At 38.8% G+C, this 20,727-nt stretch overlaps 1 protein-coding gene and 1 long non-coding RNA gene across 3 annotated transcripts in view; one reads left to right on the top strand and one right to left on the bottom strand.

Moving 5' to 3' along the window:
- Positions 1-5,028, bottom strand: part of PKIA (cAMP-dependent protein kinase inhibitor alpha) — a 22,315-nt gene extending 17,287 nt beyond the window's left edge. Inside the window, exon 1 of the mRNA XM_072411021.1 lies at positions 4,873-5,028. The gene's annotated coding sequence lies outside the window, so the exon portion shown is untranslated. The remainder of the gene's footprint in view (positions 1-4,872) is intronic.
- Positions 1-20,727, top strand: part of LOC140330692 (uncharacterized) — a 25,993-nt gene extending 5,266 nt beyond the window's left edge. The window contains exons 1-3 of one of the 2 annotated variants that reach the window (XR_011920785.1): positions 16,726-16,822; positions 18,462-18,618; positions 20,331-20,727. This is a non-coding gene — a long non-coding RNA (uncharacterized lncRNA). Of the gene's footprint in view, positions 1-16,725; positions 16,823-18,461; positions 18,619-20,330 lie in introns of those variants that run through there. The other variant, XR_011920786.1, reaches the window with a different exon arrangement.

The raw sequence follows: 20,727 nt of genomic DNA, 5'->3' as shown, positions 1-20,727 counted from the left end.
TTCAAATCAGAGTATTCACTTTTCTATTGCATTGCTAATTTTGTGTCTGTGAGGACAAGGTTTAATAACACATATTAGTACTTAATCATATAATTTGCCCGCTAGCATATTCTGCTTTATGATTGCCAACTGATGAGCAGACAGCAGTGTTTACAGATTAAAAACACAGTGTATTCCAACACAGTTCTCACTAACCTTAGCATTTAGTTTTGTGTTTTCTAAATAAAACGACACATAAAGCCAAACATTGACTAACTGCCTAATAAAAGACACTAAATACCAACGTAACTTTCAATGTGCTTTTACACTGACAATAAAACAATACGTACACTGATTGCTAATTAAATAAGGACAATTACACTAAATATCAAGGTAACAAAATGAATATATGCCTACTACTAATTTAGGTGGGGTCATGTTCATTAAATACCAATGTAACAGGCACTTTTGCTCCAAATACCACTGCAACTGGGGCATTAACACTAAATAAAAATATATGTGCTTATGCACTAACTACCAATGTAACAGGGGCAATAAATGCCATTTTACCAGGTGTTTTTTTATACTGACCACTAATATACCAGGGAAATTTACATTGACCTCCAATATAATGTATGAAGAAGGTGGACTGATGGTGACTGAAATTAAGAGGGAGCAAATTTGGTGCTGGTGGTAGGTAAATATAAGGGAGCATTACATGGCTGACTTCAGCAAGCTGCACACAAGGTGGTTTTACCTTGGGTAGGCTTCTGACAAGGGTTTTAAGCATTCTCTAATCTAAAATGAGTTCCAGCTTTAGATATACTTTAAGCAAAGTAACTTGGTGGACCTGAAACTACCAAACATGAAAGAGAAATATTGATTTATGGATTTTCATTACAGAAGCTTAGCAAGCACATTCACTACAGCGGCACATAATCAAGAAACAGATGGCTCATATTATATTATGTCATTGGCTCAAATCTCCTAATATTATCACATTGTCCATGCCAAGAATATCTGTCTGAGAGGAGGAAAATAGGTGAACCACAATGACAGCAAATATGTTCTAAGTCTTTGAAAAAAACGTGTTGAGATACACTTCAAATTTATTTAAAAAAAAACCTAAAGATTTCATAATCATTTTATCAACTTTTTTACCATTAGTAAGAGTGTATAAAAATGAGGTTGTCTAGTAATTTTGGATCTGTCACTGTTACCTCTTTTACTGAAAATGTTTGTTACATGGCTGTTGTATTGACCTACAGGCTCCAACACTTTCTTCAATCATTGTCCTCAAACAACTGTGTAGAACAAGAAAGTGAGGGAAGAGTCAGAAATCCTTATCTGCATGTTTGTTCTGGGTCAAAGACTCGGGGTATTGAAGTATTACATCAAGGCTTTTAGCATTTTTGGAAGAGTTCAGCAATGCAGCTTAAATGTATCTTTCATAAAAGTTTTTTTGTGACTGTGGAATGGCAGTGTAATTGTTTCATTCTGTAATTTTATTGCTTTTAGTGCACTTTTTATGTGTATTTGAGCACTATGCAAGAGAACATAGTTTGCTTTTTAATATGCTTTGTGACCTGAAAAACACAATTCGGGGTGAAGTAAAATACTTTTTACTAAATTAAACTGTAGCATGCAACTTTTTTTTCACCTTTTAGCAAAGGTGGTTTAGTATGGACTGTACGTCATTTGATCTATTGAAATCACATTTTGGAACTTAACTGTATGAGATATACTGAAAAAAATTCATTTAAAGTATCAATAAAGTATCTAGTGCTTACTTTGGACTCTTTTGTCTCCCTTCCCTGCTGAGGCCGCTGTGGCTGGTAAAATAACCTTCTATTTGACAAATACATTTGTGACAGTGACCATACTTCAGTGTAATTGAAACCAGCAAGCTTCTATATTATTAATATTGTAACAATATTGTTGTTAAAATAGAGTTGACTAAAGGAATCTTTACTAAAGGAATTTAGGATGTTCCATTAGCAATGACAATTATTCCTTTTGCAAGAGAAAATTCACTTGGATTTGTGAATTTGATGATAGTTCATTTTGCAAGAAAAATAATTTCCCTGCTCATGATTAGAAGCTGCAGTCAGCAGAGCTACAGCCTATTTACTAAGCTAAGTGAAATATCCCTTGCAATGGGATAAATCACTTTGCTTTAGGAACAGTCCATGTTCCTTTGGTGAATGGAAACAAAATTGAGTTTTTTAAAGCACAGATCAAAAGCGTAACCTCCACACCAGCAGCTAAATACACAGTTTAAAAAAAAAAAAAAATATATATATATATATATATACAGGTAGTCCCTGAGTTAAGGTCATCTGACATACAGACAATAAAGATAATAGTTGTGAGAATATCAAGATAGAAACATAAATACTATTCATAAATACTTTTTTATTGGGCATGTATCAATTTATTAGAACTTTAGCCCTCTGGGTTTGCTGGGTAAAGTGTACGTTGTAGCACCATATTTGCATGGTATGGCAAAACAAGTAGATGTCTTGGCAAATAAATTAAGTAACAACTTTTGGAAACTGTACATTGGTATACCTTTTCAATTAGCCTCTGGTACCATATTTGGACAGCAGCCAGCCTGATTATGTAAAGCTTCTGATCAAAATTACTGGACCTTGTATCCAAGGTCAGGTCCACAGCATAGCACCACTTATTAATATTACATAGTATTTATATAGTGCTGACAAATTATGCAGAGCTTTACAAAGTCCATAGTCATGTCACTAGCTTTCCCCCAAAGGGGCTCACAATCTAATGTCCTTACCATAGTCATATATCATTAATACAGTCTAAGATCAGTTTGAGGGACAGCCAATCAACCTACCCACATGTTTTTTAGATGTGGGAGGAAACAGGAGTACCCGGGGGAAACCCATGCAAACACGGGGGGGACCTGCAAACTCCATCACTCTATGTGTCCTGGCTGAGATTCTATGTCACAAAGTTTTTAGGACAAGGGATGCTTTTGACAAATACAGGTAGTCCCCGGGTTACATACGAGATAGGGACTGTAGGTTTGTTCTTAAGTTGAATTTTTATGTAATTCAGAACAGGTACATTATTTTAATAAATGCAATTAGGACAGATGTTTGTCTCAACTTATTATTAGGCAGTGAGGTGTCAGTTACTGTATAAAATCCTTACTGTGAGTTAATCACAAACGAAGCAAAAAAAAAAAATGTATGGAGCCTAGACATTCATTAACTTCTGGAGCAAGCTGTGTTTTCATGTGCAAAAAAAAAAAACAACTGCAGAGTTTGTCTTTGTCATTAAAGAGTAACAAGAGCTTGCAGAAGAGCTCGGTCTCAGCTGTGTTTAGGACATATGTTTGTCTCAACATTTTATTAGACAGTGAGGTGTCAGTTACTGTATAAAATCCTCACTCTGAGTTAATCAAAAACAAAGCAAAAAACTTTATGGAGCCTTGATATTCATTAACTTCTGGAGCAAGCTGTGCTTTGATATGCAAACAGAAACAGCTGCAGAGTTTGTCTTGGTCATCAAAGTGTTACAAGAGGTTACAGAACAGCTAAGCTTTTAAGATCACCCACAACCTCAGCTGTGTTTAGCAAAAGATTTATTTTCATGCAAACTGCTCCCGACCCCCAGCAAGCCTCAGTCCTTCACACTAGTGAGCAGGGAAGCCACGTTTGTTCATATCCAGGAGTCATCTGTATGTCACATGTCCTTAACTTGGGGACTACCTGTAGTGCCTTTGAGGAGACACTACATGTAATGTTTACCCAATTAGGAATGAATGGCGACAGCAGTAAGCAGTTCAGTAATGCTAACTGTCGAATCTGCAAATGCCGGTTCTTTAGGAACCTAGAACCAAGTAAGGTTCCAGGCTTTGGGACCCATGAGGGATTGCTTGCTGCTGCCGCAGATCTGATCCTGCCCTGTTATAATTTATATTATAATTGTTTTTAATATGAGAGGGGTTTGGTAAACTTTCAGCTGCAACATTTTCATGATTACACTTGCAGCTTTAATGCTACCAAATAGTAGTTGCATTTTTTACCTCTTTACAAATATCACTGTACTCTGCCCTTTAAAAAAAGTAATGCAACTGAGCTGAAGAGCTAAAAAAGTCAGAGAACCTCCCTTGTGCATTTAAGCTATCATTTGCTCAGCAAACCACATACTTCTGCTTCTGTGCAGTGGACTGGCTTTCTTCCAGTTTCTTTCATCTGGGCCAATGGATTTAATAATGTCAGGAAAATAAATCATCTGAAAACACCTATCCAATGCCATTTACACCTTTAGGGAAATTTGCAGCATCTGTTTTTTTGAGGACAGGATTTTGCTCCCTTCGTTTCTTAGCATCTGTAATTGAAGATCAGGGAGATGCGGTTGCCTGGCAACAGTGCCTGGCCTACATGGTACCCATCCTATGAACCAATGGCTAGCTTGATTTCTTTCTGTACACATGCTATAAAAGAGGCCATTGCACAATTTTAATAATTAATGATCTAGCAGGCGTACTTGAGATATTTTAGACTAGCGTGAAGCTGACTGTTTGCAATTAATCACTGAAATGTAACTGTTGTGATAAGTTCTGATATATACAACATGCCAGCCTTGCTAATATCTAACAAGAATAGTATTCTCTCCCCGCAAGGTACAAATTATGGATTCTCATCCCCAGGACATATGCTGTGCATTGCTTATATAACATATTTAATTATTAATGCAATTCAATAGGAAGTCTTAAAATGAGTGCATTTCTTTAGGTGATGAGCATACGTCTCAATGTGAATATTAGCACAATGCATGCATTGAGGCTGCAGAATTCATGTCACATGAATGTAAATGATCACAATGCCCCCAAGAACACAAATACAAATATAATATTACCTTTAAGGTTCTTCTAATACAGAAATTGTTTCCCCGGTGAATTTGCTGATTTTAGCTCAGTGATTGTGCAGCTCCGGGGATTGGTTGATTGCACACTTAGAATTGCAGGCAGACAATGTCAGTGTTCCTCATCCAGACAGCAGCTGCTGATTCTCTTTTTTTGGAGGCTTTTGTCACGCCTGCCTTAGTAGTGGCCTCTTTTTTCCTTTCAAACAGCTTTATTGGTAGTAGATGGGAGACAAGCAGCAAATCTGGGACACTGAATGAATTTAGTGCTGCAAAAATAATGTTCTGCATTTAGATGCTTGGAAAAAAAATGTAACAGTTTTTTTTTTAATTTAACATTTTGCTATTTGAATGGACACATACACAGAAATTAAATAAACTGTTTTTTTTGTGTTTAAAAACTTTTAGAAAAAGTAACAGGACACAGATTTAGTAGGTGCGGTAGACTGGCTGTAGGTATTCCAGTGATCACAAATTCAATTTTGATTCAATTTAGCAAATTGTTAACAGTTGGGGGAAACAAATGCTTCTCTCTGGTAGCAATCAGAGAAGGAGCTGTTGTTTGTGGTTAATCTGGTGTGTGTACAGTGCTCGTTGTCCGTTATCTGAACAGCCGTCCCGGCAGGTTCACAGCTTACGAACGATCGTAATGAAAGTGAAGGGGATATAGTGCAGCGGGGTGCCACTCTGTTGTTCTCCACCTTGGGCAGATAAGAAGGCCTATTGCAAAAGAGGCATTGACTACCAATTTCTAAAATAATTATCTGACCGATCAAACATTTAAAGCAGAACCTTAATCCTGCTTTAGTTAACCCGTCTCCAAATTGGGATCAGTTTTGGTAAGATCCAGAATCCTTATGAATGGTGCATTTTTCTGCAGTAATTGTGGATTTGTGGTCTAGTAATTCTGGGGTGTGCTATCACTGGAAACTTATTTTGAATTCATTCTTATGCATGTTTTAGGAGATTTTCACATTAGAGAATAAAGCCAGTGGTCCCTCACTGAGGATTTGGAGAGTGTTTTGTTTAGGGTTGTATTTGGTGATGGCTAAAAAAAGGAAGTTTGAATCTGTTTGGATCTAAAATAATATCAGCATATGTCTATCTGTAAGATGTACTAAGTGTTGGAATAGGAATTTTGTGTGATTGCAGAAGAAATGTATTAACAGATCAATGGCATACGTAGAAATAGGGACATTCCATATAAAGATAATTTACATAAGAATGTCATAATCTGATAAAAGTAAAAGAAAAGCCCAATTTAGCATGGGATAATGGTAAATTAAATTTTTTTTTTTATTTTTCCAGTCCACCTATTTTCCAGAACAATCAATAATAGGACAATGACTATTTAGTTAAAGCAGAACTTTAATTAAAATAAAAAAAGACTGCTTTACTTCTGCAGAGCCCTCAATCCCACCACACCTGGCTTTCATTTATTCCTGTGCTATTCTAGATTTTTACTTCATCCGGCCACAGAGGAACCACGAGCATGGCCATCTTCTTCCGTCATCTTCCAGCTTCTTTCTACGCCACCTGATCCCGCACTACGCAGGCGCCAGATCGGGTGACATATCCTCCTGCAAATGTAAAAATAAAGAGTGCCGATCTCACTGCACATGCATGATTTTTTTTTTTTATTGCGGGAAAAGCCCTTTTCTGCACATGCTCAAAATTGGGTATGTGCAGAAGGAGCAGCCTAAAGTCTCTCGGGATACTTGACATAGGTATCTGGGCTTCCTATTTATTCTTTACTGCTGTAGCACTAAAGACAGAAGAGGAGGAGCTTCCACTTTTTAAAAAAAAAAACACATTTTTTGCTTTATATGAAAAGGTTATTTACCCTTTCATATAAAGTAAACATTTTGGTGATAGGTCAGCTTTAAGTCAAGCCACCCTGATCTTTTGGGGTGCATTTTACGATTTTTGGAAATCAATTGTATGTATAGCACTGTGTAATATGTTGGCGCTATATAAAAAACAGTTTATTAATAATAAAAATAATAGTAATATTTTATATGTCCAAAGTCTTGTTTACCTGTTTTTCCTGGTAGATTAGACAGGGAGGACATCTTATTGGTGAGAAACCAGTAACCAAATGAATGTTTTTAACTGACAAATCCACTAAATTTAGGCCCATGTGGCTGGTATTTATTTATTTCACTAGCATAGGATTAAAAACGGACCTTCCACTAAAACAGACTGCCTTCATTATGTCTCCTTTCTCAAATCATCTACACAACTAACACTAATTACATTTACCACTGATATAGAAGATGGGGTAAGATAAATGTAATTCTAACCTTCTTTTTAAGGCCCTTTTTCACCCTTAGTGTTAGAGATTTTAGAAGGGGGAAGAGACAATGTTAATGAATGTTTCATTTTAGTGGAAGGTCTGTGATAAGTGTTTTTACTGGGCTAACTGCTGAAATAATATTATTATTATTGATAAACAGGATTTATATAGCGCCTATAAAGAATGCCTAAGGAGAAGGCTGTGTACTGGGTCCTTAATAATAAATTTTAAATTTAGTCTCCTCTAATATATCAACTACTCGTTCTGAGTGAATTGATCCAGCACACAAAGCTTCTGGTCACAAAAAAAAAAAAACAGTTTAGCAATAATGTACTGAATTTAGCATACTATCTATTTAGTACATTATCCATTTTTACAACACATCTTGCATTAAAATGCAAGGTCAACTGATGAAGTCCAGGTCCTTTCTGCTTATAAAAGTACCTAACTAACAATACTAGAGAATTGTATTTGTGGAGTAAAAACTTTGATTATAATATTACCCCATCACATTGCATGGCCATGAGATCACCATCCTTACATTGCAAAAGTGTCTTATGAAATTTGGGTAACTCTGCATTTTCCAGTGGAAAGAGAGTAATATTTCTGAACTAAATTCCAAATACAGACTATAGGGGTAAGTTAAGGCAGTAATATTTAAAGGGAAGGAATGCTCAGACTTGGTAGACCTTGCATCCTACTGTAATTTCCAGCTTAACCGTTCCATGCCCTAAGCATGAACACCAAATAGCACATTTCTGTTCCTAAAACTTGCACACTAAAAAACTAAACTGTTACTATCTACAAATACAGCAAGAGACACACAACTGTCACAGGAAAAAGTGACTTTAATAGGAAATCTGTAACTGACAGCCTGGTGGGTCCACCTTCCACACTTTAGGCAGGATGAGGGAATGTAACGTGACGTGAGCATTGTATTTGTTCACTGGCTTAACACTTGTAAAATGTTTCTAAGATGAACACTTTATATTTGGCAGTGGTTTCTCAAAAAACAAAAAACAGTTAGTTATACAAAGAATACACTTGTCCCTCCAGGTTGGGTAAAACAGGATACTCTCAACGTCGCTTGGCTCTGGAATGAAGAGTACAGTATTATAATGTGTGCAGAATATTTCCATAAACCACAAGATTTTCTAAGCAACTTCATGTGAAGCGGGGGCTGACAAATCCTCGGGACTTTGTCAGATTATGCAGCGCACAGCAATGGCAAATTTGCTTTAAGACAAAACATGAAAATCTCTTTAAATCAGCCATAAAATGGAAAGCTGAATAATATATATTCCTTACTACTGTGTAAGTCAGGACGTGTCTGCAGGAACATAGACCTACCAAATGGTAAAAAAAAATGTTTTATGCCGTGTATGTTTTAAGCTTGTAAACTTGCATGAGAAAACCTTAAAGAGAATAGCTGGCACCTAATTAATTATGCTTTGACCCATTAAAAAGGTACAAACCTTTCTCTATGCTTTAGTGGCAGTGAGTAAGAAATTGAGCTGGCTTGCAACCCTGCTGTGCACGGCCTCCTGCTAGTTACAGACATCTTTAGCAAATCCCCCAATGAGACAATATGGAGGCTACAACTGCTACCTTCTTCTTCTCAAAATGCTAGTTACCTGACTGTCATGATGTTTCAGTGACATTAGTGCTGTCAGAAACAGCTAAAGTTTGTAGATTCCCAGTAGAAGGAAAGCTTTGAGGGAATTGGTTAGCAAAATCTGGCCAAACAATAGTTATAGATCGGACAATAAAATGAAGAAAATGATACGTTTTGTGTTCAATGGCAATCTATGGCCAAAGTTAGTCCTATAATTGGATGGAAGGAAGCTGGCTCCTAATTTACCTAGCTGCCAGCCTAGGCTGCAGAGCCAAAGAATTAGATGGTCTTCTTTAATGCAACTTAAGGAACTGATAATGTGACCTCTTACAGTCCTCAAATTTCTTTCACTAATACACACAGAAAGTGTATATTAGTCCTACCAGAAATGGGTAATCAGAAGAGTAGGTAAACATATTGGGGCAGATTTATTAATGCACTCGAAGGCTGGAGAGGATACACTTTTATCAGTGAAGCTGGGTGATCCAGCAAACCTGGAATGGATTTCCTAAAAGTAATTTGCTATTTATTAGCAAATGTTTTCAATCTTGGACCGGATCCATTGCAGGTTTTGCATGATCACCCAGCTTCCCTGATTAAAGTGTATCCTCTCCAGCCTTGGAGAACTTTAATAAATCAGGCCCATTGTCAGGAAACAGAATCGAAGTCAGAATAAAGCCAAGAACCAAAACCAAAGAAGTGGTCATCAAGTGATGAACCAGAACAAAAGACCAAAATCACACTACAGGTCAGCTGAGCTAAGTGGATTAGCAACACTCATGACAAAATGCAGGGTCATGAGCCAGGTCATTTCAGGAAACAGGCACTGGAACAACAGCAATGTTGTGATATCTATTCTATTAATGAACATATATATTGTAATATCCAGACACCTGCACACTTCCATACTTCATGCCAAGTGGGCCATGAATGTGTCCTCTGACAACTGCTGAAGAACTGACCCTAAACATGTTTTTAGTTGTTGTTATGTTAATCTTTGTCATGTGTATGCTTCTTTTCAGTTGGTAAGAATTCTATAATAAATAATAACAATGTATCATAATATAATAGTGTAATGTACCTTGACAATGAATATCTTAATCCAAGCTAATAATCATACTTTTGAATGTGTGAACAATAACGTTACGCTCATTGACACACTGGTCTAGGATTATAAAAGCTCTCCAAGACCGGAGAGGATACACTTTCAATGGTGATCCAGCAAACCTGGAAATGATTTCCTAAAAGTCATTTGCTATTTCTTAGCAAATGTTTTCAATCCTTGACCAGATGCATAACAGGTTTGCTGGATCACCCAGGTTTACTGATGAAAGTGTATCCTCTCAAGCTTTGGAGAGCTTTAATAAATCAGGCCCACTGAGAGAGGTGAAAATCTGAAATGAAAGTAAGAATATTAATCAGACATGAGTATAAATGATGAGATGCAAATCCTACAAATTTAGGCAAGCTGAAAGAAAAAGAATGATTTTTTTCAACACCACTTTAATTAAAATGTGTATTTATTAGCCCATTGCCAGTTTACTAATCATTGTCTGAATGGTAGCCCCATGGCTGATACTACAACAAAATCAACAAGATTACATGGGCAAGGTAATGAATGCCAAGGCAAGAATACTAAGATTTGAACTATAATAAAGAACATCAGCTACCTTTAGCAGATTATAGACTTCAAAGGATTGTCACATTTGATTGTCACACTTGACTGATCCAATTTCAGGCCAACCTGTTGCATATAGGTAAATTTCTGGCTGAGCTTTATGTTTATCACGTAGAGAGAGGGAGGGGAAGGTATGGTGAGCAACCATTGTCTCTGGCTTAACTTGGGAGAAATACAAGGCTTTGTAACATGGTAAATGTTAGGCTCTTAAGGACTATACATGTATGTGCAGGGCACTTGGGAACATTACATCATCATCAATTTGGCTAAAAGATGAATCCATTGTTGAGCTGCTAAGTTGGCTTTAGTGGTGAATGTACTACACTTGGAATGGTGAAGTTATAGTTATAATTAACATTTACTTTTTGTTTACACCATACAATGTTTTGATGATGGGTTAAAGGTAGAATTGGAAGCATGGTAAGACATTAGGAGTAATGATTACCATTTTGGGTTAAAGGTTAGTTCACAGTTTCATGCAAAGGATAGGAATTAGAAATTAGGGTTTTCTGACTATGGTTAACTATGGTGTAGGTTTAACGGTTTGATTATTGTTAAATGTTGTGTTTAAATTGATTGGTTGCTTATTATTATAATGGATTTTTGACAAAGTGATCACTGAAAAAGAAAAATTTGAGATTAAAAAAATCAGAAGAACCAGTTTGTGGAAACAATGTTTAATATTGATAGTATGTAGAATCATTGTATACTTGGCATTTGAAAAAAAAAAACGTTTACTGTAATCTGTACAGCAGGTACAAAAACAAGCGCACCTTTGGATGCAATAAATAAGTGTACCTGGCTTAAATTATTATTTTTTTTTTTTTCAAACCAATTTTTATTAGTTTTATCATTTTACAAAGACAACATAAAAACACCAATTAACAAGGGGATAGAACAAAAAGGAAAAATAGGGGGGGGGGACACTTGAAGCTGAAAAAATACAAAAGTTATCAACCATTTGTATTTGCAGAAAATGTAACATTCATAATATACCATGTAGAATATTGAAACTCATTCAAAATCGATGAGCTCTCCGTGTTCATAAAGGTACATAACATAAATTTGTGCCATTGTTGCCAGAAACAAGTTATACGATCATCACCCTGAATCCGGGCGTCCAACATCTCAGTATGAAATAAAGCTTTCAAGGAGGTGATGACTTGCTCCAATGTCGGAGGTAAAGGTTGAGTCCAATTGCGCATAATCATTCTTCTGGCAGCTAACAGACAGACATTAGTCCAACGTTGTAAGGAACGGGGCATACCATCCTGGTTGGCCTGTTCCCATGAACTGAACAGAAGGAGGGAAGGGGTGTTAGGGATAAGATGTCCAGTAACTTTGGACACAAACACAATAATCTGACGCCAGAAATGCTCAATATGTTGACAGAACCAAAGGCGATGAGTGAGAGAGGCATTGGGACTATTACATTTGGGACATTGAAAATGCCATTGTTCAGGCTGCACATCTAACGTTGCAGGCCTGAACACTTTGTAGGCTCTATGTAACAACATAAACTGTGATTCTCTCCATACCTCATTTACAATGGACTTTCTGACAGTCAAGTAACCTTGTATAACTATATCAACAATCCCCGGATCAGGAAAATCTCTTTGCCATAGTCTTACATTGGAGACTGATAAGGATTTAATAAAAGAAGGCAACAGATAGGCATGTATATTAGATATACTCGGAGGGGACAGCGTTAGGAGCCTGTCAAAGCCACCGCAACCCAAAAAGTCTACATACTGATGAACCAAAGATCTGAGGTAGGACACCGCCTGACTATAGTACAGGGGATGGAGAGCCCACCCAGGAATATTATACTTGTTTTGCAGAGCCGATAGGGGTAGTTTAGACATATCCTGTCCAAAAAGATCTTTAAAATAAATCAGACCTTTCTCTTTCCAAATTCTAAACGCTCCATACTCCTGTGCTTGGGGGAACAGGGGATTGCCACATATAGGAAGATATTGAGAGAAACGGAAAGGAAGTTTAAATTTTTGTCTAATCACCTTCCATGCAATTACCGTATCCCTGATTATTAAGTTATGGCGTAATGATGGTGGAAGCGCTGCCAATTTGGAATGTAAAAGGGCGCACAAATTCCATGGATGGGACATAGCACTTTCAAGGGACAAGTTGGAATACTAGGAAGTGCCTCCAAGCCAGTCCACAACATGTCTGGTTATACAGGCCAAATTTTTAAAGCCTGATATTTGGAAAGCCCACCCCTCCCTCCGTCTTTGGTAGATATAATTTCAAAAGCGAAATTCTGGGGCGTCTACCTGCCCAAACAAATTTTGTAAAAGCTCTGTTAAGAGCATTAATATCAGCATGGGTGAGTAACAGAGGCAAAGTCTGCATGGAATACAACAATTTAGAGAAGGACATCATTTTCACCAAATGGCAGCGGCCCAGAAAAGATAGTGGTAGGTTCTCCCACATCTTCAATTCCCGCATTATTTTGGTGAACAAAGGAGGATAATTCAAAGAGTACAAAGAGGAGGGCATACAACCAATGTGCAAGCCTAGGTATTTTATAGATTGTGAAGCAATTTTGAATGGAACCTCCACTTTCCAGCGGTCAGCAACCGTCCTAGATCTGGCTAGAGAGAGAATTTCACTCTTTGCAAAATTTATTTTGAGGCCCGCAAAGCTTTCATATGTACAGAATAATGTGCTAATAGCATTGCTATCCCTTCTAGGATCAGATGTGAATATCAAAATGTCATCCGCAAAAAAGGCGGTTCTCAACTCACCATCATGCACCGGAATACCATGCAGAGATGGGGTGGTGTCCAAACATCTAACCAGCGGTTCTAGTGCAAGGTTGAATAGGAGGGGCGATAGGGGGCATCCCTGCCTGGTTCCTCTATACAATGTGAGGGGACCAGACAGGAACCCAGGTGTAAGTACATTGGCCTTCAGGGATGCATACATCGCCGCCAATAAGTTCAGAAAGGAGCCTCCCAGCCCAATGTGACGAAGCACCTTAAAAAGCCATGTAATATTCACCGTGTCAAATGCTTTTTGCGCATCTATTGCAAATATAGCCAAATCAGGATCGAGTTGTTGCTGTTTTGCTATCTCCAGCGCAACCAATACCTTCCTGATGTTAGCTACTGCAGACCTGCCCTGTACAAAGCCCATCTGAGAAGGAGAAATAAGAGAAGGCAATAACCTAGCCAGTCTATCAGCTAGAATTTTGGATAAAATTTTTGCATCAATGTTTATCAGAGAAATAGGGCGATATGATTCCGGATCACATGGATCCTTATCCTTTTTTAAGATAAGCTTTATATAGGCTTCCTGCCCAGACTGAAAATAGGTGCCTCCCTCCCATAAGGTGGAGTACATGGCATGAAGGTCATCAACCACCTCCTCTCCAAGAAATTTGTAAAATTTGGCTGTAAAGCCGTCAGGTCCCGGGGCCTTCCCATTTTTCAAGTGCGTGATAACCCTTTGAATTTGTTCTTTAGTAATAGGGGCATTTAGTATCTCCAAATCAACTTGTTGCAATCTGGGCATATCAATAGATGACAGGAATGCAGAACCAGCTGTCTCATCTGTAACTGGGAGTGAGTACAAATCCTGAAAGTATTGTGCTAAATATCGGTTCACCTCTTTGGGCGAGGTAACCACATCACCCTCAGATGATCTTAGTTTTGGAATATAAGTTGGTTTATACTTTGCACGAACCAAATTCGCCAACATTTTGCCTGACTTATTACCGAATTTATGAAACAACAAATCTCTATACTTAGATTTCAGTTGTTCATATTGGTATAGCCTTAAGTCAAATTGATGTTTGGAGTCACGCCATATCTGTCTAGCAGTTGGGGAGGGATTATCAGTAAGCGCCTATTGCGCGTCTCTAAGATTGCGTTGCGCAGACAAGAAATGAGAAAGGGTCAGCTTTTTCTTTTTGGTCATAAAGGAAATAATTTGTCCCCGGAGGTAGGCTTTACCTGCTTCCCAAAAAAGTATGGGTTCGTTCCTATGAGCTGCATTATGTTGAGTATATTCTAGCCATGAGGAAGTTAGCATTCCCTGGAACTCAGGATCCTTACATAGATAAGAGGGAAAACGCCAAGGTAAATATTCGCCCTTGGGAAAACTGTCCTGCATTGTAACAGATATGGGGGAATGATCTGATAACGCCAAAACATGTATTTCTGGTGACTCTAATCTCTCCAGGATTGCATCTGTGCAAAATAAATAATCCAAGCGGGCTTGCGCTATATGGGCCTGGGATACAAAGGTAAATTGGCATTCCAGAGGATGGTACTGCCTCCAAACATCATTCAGAGACATGGCTTGGACAAAATCTGCTAGTACCGAGTGGGAAGAAGGCTTGGCAGTAGTTGGGGTCGGAGAGGATTGTCTATCCTCTGATTGCACCATAACAGAATTGAAATCTCCCCCAACTATTTTGCAAGGGGTAGGGTCCTGGGCTATCCAACTAGAAACTTCCTGAAAAAAGGAGGAAGATGGCGAATTGGGTGCATACATATTATAGATAGATAGGTCAAAATTGGATGATCAATTTCAGAATGCGGCCAGCTAAGTCCCATTTAACTGTTTTGATCTTACCTTGGAAAGACCTATGAAACAGGATCATGGCTCCCGCCTTCCTATCAACAGGGGGGGTACCATAAACCTCCCCGACCCATAATTTTTTCATTCTATGGAAATCATTAGCCCCCAGATGCATTCCTTGCAACAGGATAATATCTGCCTTCAATCTTTTCAAATGACGTAATATGGCCATGCGTTTATTAGGGGAACGCAGCCCTTTAACATTCCAGGAGACTATTTGCATACCAAATGGGTACAGGGTTTATACATAGCATTTACATACCTACTGCAATAGAATATTGGTATACTAGGTGAATACCAAAAATACAGGCGATGCGATAAATAAACATCACAGATCGTAGCATGACATATAACAATCAGTGAGCTGAACTCCACGGAAAATAAACAAGCATGGTCCATAAAGCTAACATGGTTGTTACAGAAACCAGCAGAAAAAATGTGTCCCATATCAACATTAGAAACATGGGGAAGGGTCAGGAATGTGACAAGGGGGGAAAAACAAACACTGTAGATAAGTGACTTTCCTTTTTTCCTTGCAGAGCAATAAAAGTCATTCCAACTCAACAACATTGGAAAAAGCATCATTCCAGTAGTAGGTGTAAGCTCACGCCTCACATAATGAGATATAATTATGGGAGGTTTCAATTTAAGAAATAAGGCACTTTCTGGCATAGCCGATCTTGAATCAGTTTATCTCCCCTTTGATTGCATCTCAGAGCGGTGTGCATCACGGATCTTCTTGGTGGGAGGACCATCCGATTGCTTAGGTACTTTTGGGGAGTACACTGGGATTGAGGAGCGCCCATTTAAACGTGGTGGGGAGGTATCAGAATTTTCCGATGGTGCAGGTGACAGCTCCGATGTTAATGTGTAAACCAAATTTTCTGCTTCCTCGGCTGAGGTGAGCGAGTATTTTCTCCCCTGAGCATCAGTGAAATGTAGGATTGCAGGATAAGCCAGGGTAAAACGCAGTTTATGATGGTATAGCATGGAACATACTCGTTGGAAGCTGCGTCGCTTGCGTGAGACTTCTGCCGAATAGTCCGCAAATAGTAACAGAGAGGCACCCTCATATTGCAGCTTGCGTTGGTTCCGAAAAGCTTGAAGCAGACGGGTTCTATCAGCATAATAGGAGTAGGCGACCAGTACCGGTCTAGGATTAGACCTCTCCGTGCAGGCTGGGCTCAGCCTGTGAGCACGCTCAACTTTACAGGGTGCAGTAAGGCCCAATAGCTTGGGTAATATCGTAGAGCAGATATCATGCAGCTGTGTTGGTTTATTATTCTCTGGAAGACCAACACGCAAATTATTGCGTCTGGATCTGTTCTCTAAATCCTCTATTTTATCCTGCAATGCTTGTGCTTTGGTTTCTAGCGTAGATAAAGTGATCCTAGCAGAGGTAACATCATCCTCAACTAGTGTAATGCGCTGCTCAGCATTATCTAATCTATGTGACTGTTCCTTTAAATCCTTCCTCACAGATTGTATGCATTTTTGTACTGCAGCATCAATGGCCTCTTGTAGTGTTGGTTTCAGCAAGGCAGCGACAGCATCAGCTATTTTTTCAGGCTGAGAACTCTCTGAATGATCAGAGGACTGTACCTTTAATTCAGCGACGCTGGAGGCATGTGAAGAAAGGGATGCGGCGGCCATCTTGGAGGGGGTAGAGCGGATCTTATCCCTCTTCCCCATGGTATCCTGCTGCTTAGAAGAAGAGGACGGCTCCAGAAATCGATCCATCCATGCGCTGGTAAGTATGCGCTGAGATGCGGGCGGGGGAGCGGAGATAGTGCCGGCTCATTAAGCTGGAATCCCGGAGGCGAGCAGGAGCCGGGCTTACATGCTGCCTGCTCGCGGGGCGCCGGAACCGGAAGTTCCTAAATTATTTTTTAATAGATCATAATAAAGGTTTGTTTTACATTCTGTCTGTGCTGATCAATTTGCAGTTTTTGACCTTTTTTTGCAGTGGACATTGTGGTGTAGCACATGAATAACAACCCCAGTTCTATCTTCATTAAGAGCATATGCAGGGTGAGCTGATTTTGACATTTGATTTTCTTATTGGAATCTTAGTAGGGCCACTGTTGTTTTTCACTCCAATTTGCTTTTGGAATGGATGTATTATGCTTCTGGTTTGTAAGCTTTTATCATGCCAGGACATTGAAAATGAAGTTTAGTAAAAAAAGGAAAAAACTCTAGATGGCAATATGCTGAATCAGGACCAATGGCGGAAGACAAAAATTGTATAATTTTGTTAGTTTTGTAAGGTAAACTATTGGAGACTTTGTTTACATGTCCGCATAAAAAAAACTGCCAGTCAAAAAAGTCTGTGGTTTTCAGCTATCCCACTTAAGACTGTTAAAACCGATGCATAGTAATCCAATAGAAAACTATTTGACCTTTCACAGATTGTGATGCTTGATATATATGTAACTATATCTATTTTGCTGCTCTTACTAGAAGTTTTATTTGGATTATGTACAGCTCCGTGAATCCTAATCTCATAGACCCCCAATGAAGCACTTTTGTGTGAAACGCATTGGGTCAAAAGACTAGAAAGAACAGACTACACAGATGTCTATGTTAGGCATCATTTCTGAAGCTGTGCTTTTGTCACAAACCATTTTTTGATGTGTTTCATGGAAGATATTGTTAGTTTGATCTCTGTACAGTAAACACATTTCAAACATATATATGTCACAACCTTTTATAATTCAATTCTAAAATCCTCACCTTTTGGACTCACCTTAAAACCCTAAGATGAGTTTCTCTCCTCGAACTTTTATTTTAAGGAATGAGGGCTACATTATACAGGATATATATGTGGGGTCCCCCCCTCCCGGCTTCTTTATTTTATCTATGCAGCTTGCATCCTTTTAAGTTGCCAAAACTTAAATTTAAAAAAAAAATTCGTTTCTGTCCCCTGTAAAGCAAGAGGTATTATCCTTAGGCTCAGACTGGCAATGAGTTTGCCACTTCCACATGTCAATGAATTGCTTCTCTGGAGGTGACCCTACAAGTAGTTTCTACCCACAGCAGCCTCATAGAGAATAATTAGCAGTAGAAAACAGTACCTGATCTGGAGATCGCTGGATCTGAGTGTCGCACAGGATCACTTGATCCCGAGGCAAGTCTGAACCCAGCCTTATTGTTCCAGTGTCCTATATCATCCTTATGTTGAAATGATACAATTTGTGTCGCTTCTTTTACACACTGACCCCTAATTCTCAGCTGTGCCCTGTGAGCTTACTGTAGGCCTGCAGTAAATTGTAGCTGATCCACTTAGTGGATGTAGCAAAAGCCTGTGAACCTGTCTTGTGAGTTGTATTCTCGTTATTATTTTCTTTTATTTTTCTCACTTTCTTTCTTTCCTTCCTCCCCCCAAATAGAAAAATTGGAACTTGCTTGGGCCCTGGTTTACTGATTTACTGTCAAGGGAAGAGGCTGGTAGCATGGGTGACATGGGGTTCATCAAAGACACGGAAGAATGCAAGAATGGAACAGCAAGACAGGAAATGCAACAGGGAACAGCAGACTGGACAAGAGGTTAGGACAGGAGCAGAACTGGGAAACAATTAAATAACAGCTGAGTAGGAACACTAGCAAAGTCAGGGGGCTCTGCAGTTTTGCCTTTGATAAAAAAGTCAGATTGAAACAGTCATCCCTAAGGAAGGCATGGGCCTTAACTATAACCCATGTAATTTAATTAAAAAATTCTGTCCTAATAAGTTCACAACAATTAACACCTTCAGGCATGTAATTTAAGTGTTTAACACTTCAAAGTGCCATGACTGCATGGGTCAGTATTTGCTGACCTTTTTAACATGGGGGAATCCCTTGAAATAACCTTCAGGTTCTCAAGGAACCCCTGCTACCGGTATAATCATATTTATATATAATTAAATATATACCGTGTTTCCCCGAAAATAAGACACTGTCTTATATTTTTTTGGGCTTCCAAAAACACACTAGGTCTTATTTTCAGGGTAGGTCTTATATACTTTTTTTAATGAAAAAAAAAACACCATATTCATGTAGAACAATGTACATTTGAGAGTTTTATATGGCGACCCAATTGTAAATTAAACTCTTCATTGATTCATTGCTACCGGTATTGGTTACTGAATTCAGCATTTCTCTTCTTGCACTGTTACTGTATTAAATCAGCCAGCTTGTCCTTACAAACCTAAAATCAGCACAAAATGTGGCTGGGGCAATGATTGCTCACATTTTTTTTTTTTATTTTTTTTTATTTTTATACCGTAATAGTGCTGGTTAAAATAAAAAAAAAAAACTTACCTTATCAGAAGACGCGAGCCGGGTTCCTGGCTTCTGACAGGCGAAGTGCATGTAATATCACTCCACCTGTGACAGGAGCCGGAACTACAAGGCAAGCATCGGCTTGTGCGGCTCCGGAGTGTGTACGCCCGCTGTCTCCCGCTCGGTATTTTTTTTTTTTCTTTTTCTACTAGGTCTTATTTTCGGGGTAGGTCTTATTTTCGGGGAAACACGGTATTATAAATATATCCACAACTAATGGTACAATACCATGGTGGTCGCTAGGAGGAATGCCTTTTACACTGCTGGCCATTGGGAAGAATGACTCACTTACAGATAGCCAAAAAGATTGGTATCAGTTAAATTGATCGGAGAGGGACACCTTGCTCAAATAACCCCTAGCAACCCCTGGAGGAACCCTGGTTGAGAAATGCTGCCATAGGGAATTAGATTAGTGGTTTCACAAACTTTAACACCTCCCATCAAGATGGTGGCACCCTGGGACCCAATGGGGACAGATGAGTATCGCAGGTTAAGTTTAGAAACAGCAAATTGACAGAACCTCGCAATAGAGCCGGCATTAATGCTTAATAGAGTTCAAATAGCAGCCAAACCTTAACATATTCTGCTCATAGACCGTGGGAATCAGGCCGTCATGGTTGAATTGTTTCAAAGAAGCCAACACTGAGGAAGAACAACCAGAGTAGAGTTGCTTGGGCCAAGAAACACAAAGAATGGACATTAAACAGGTGGAAATCTGTACTTTGGTCAAAATTTTAGATTTTTTTGTGTAGACGATCCTACATGTGTCGTTCCCACGGTTAAGCACGGAGGAGGTGTGATGATGTGGGATGCTTTCCAGGTGACATTGTTGGTGATTAATAAAGAATACTTCACCAGCATGGCTACCACATCATTCTTCGGTGACATATGACCATATCTGTTTTTTGCTTACTGGGGCCTTCATTTATTTTCAACAGAACAATGACCCCAAACACACCTCCAGGTCATGTGAAAGCTATGGGACTTAGGAGAGTGATGGAGTGCTGTATCACATGACTGGCCTCCGAAATCACCCCACATGAACCCAACTGAGATGGTTTGGGATGGGTTGGACCACAGAGTGAAGGAAAAGCAGCAATCCTGGGAACCCTATCAAGACTCCGAACCATTCCAAGCATCTGCCTCATGGATCTGATTGAGAAAATGAGTCTGCAGAGCTGTCATCAAAGCAAAAGGCGGCTACCTTGAAGAATCTAAAATATAAAATATTTTTTGGTTTAAAATATAATTCCATATGTGTTCCTTCATAGTCTGGTGACCTTAAATATTAAAGTGGAACTAAACTGAAAATAAAAAAATTACACTCACCTTTAA

Source organism: Pyxicephalus adspersus, chromosome 5, assembly GCF_032062135.1.
Source record: "Pyxicephalus adspersus chromosome 5, UCB_Pads_2.0, whole genome shotgun sequence".
Lineage (NCBI taxonomy): Eukaryota > Metazoa > Chordata > Amphibia > Anura > Pyxicephalidae > Pyxicephalus > Pyxicephalus adspersus.
Note: the sequence above shows the minus strand (reverse complement) of the source record. Positions and strands in the feature narration are given on the sequence as shown.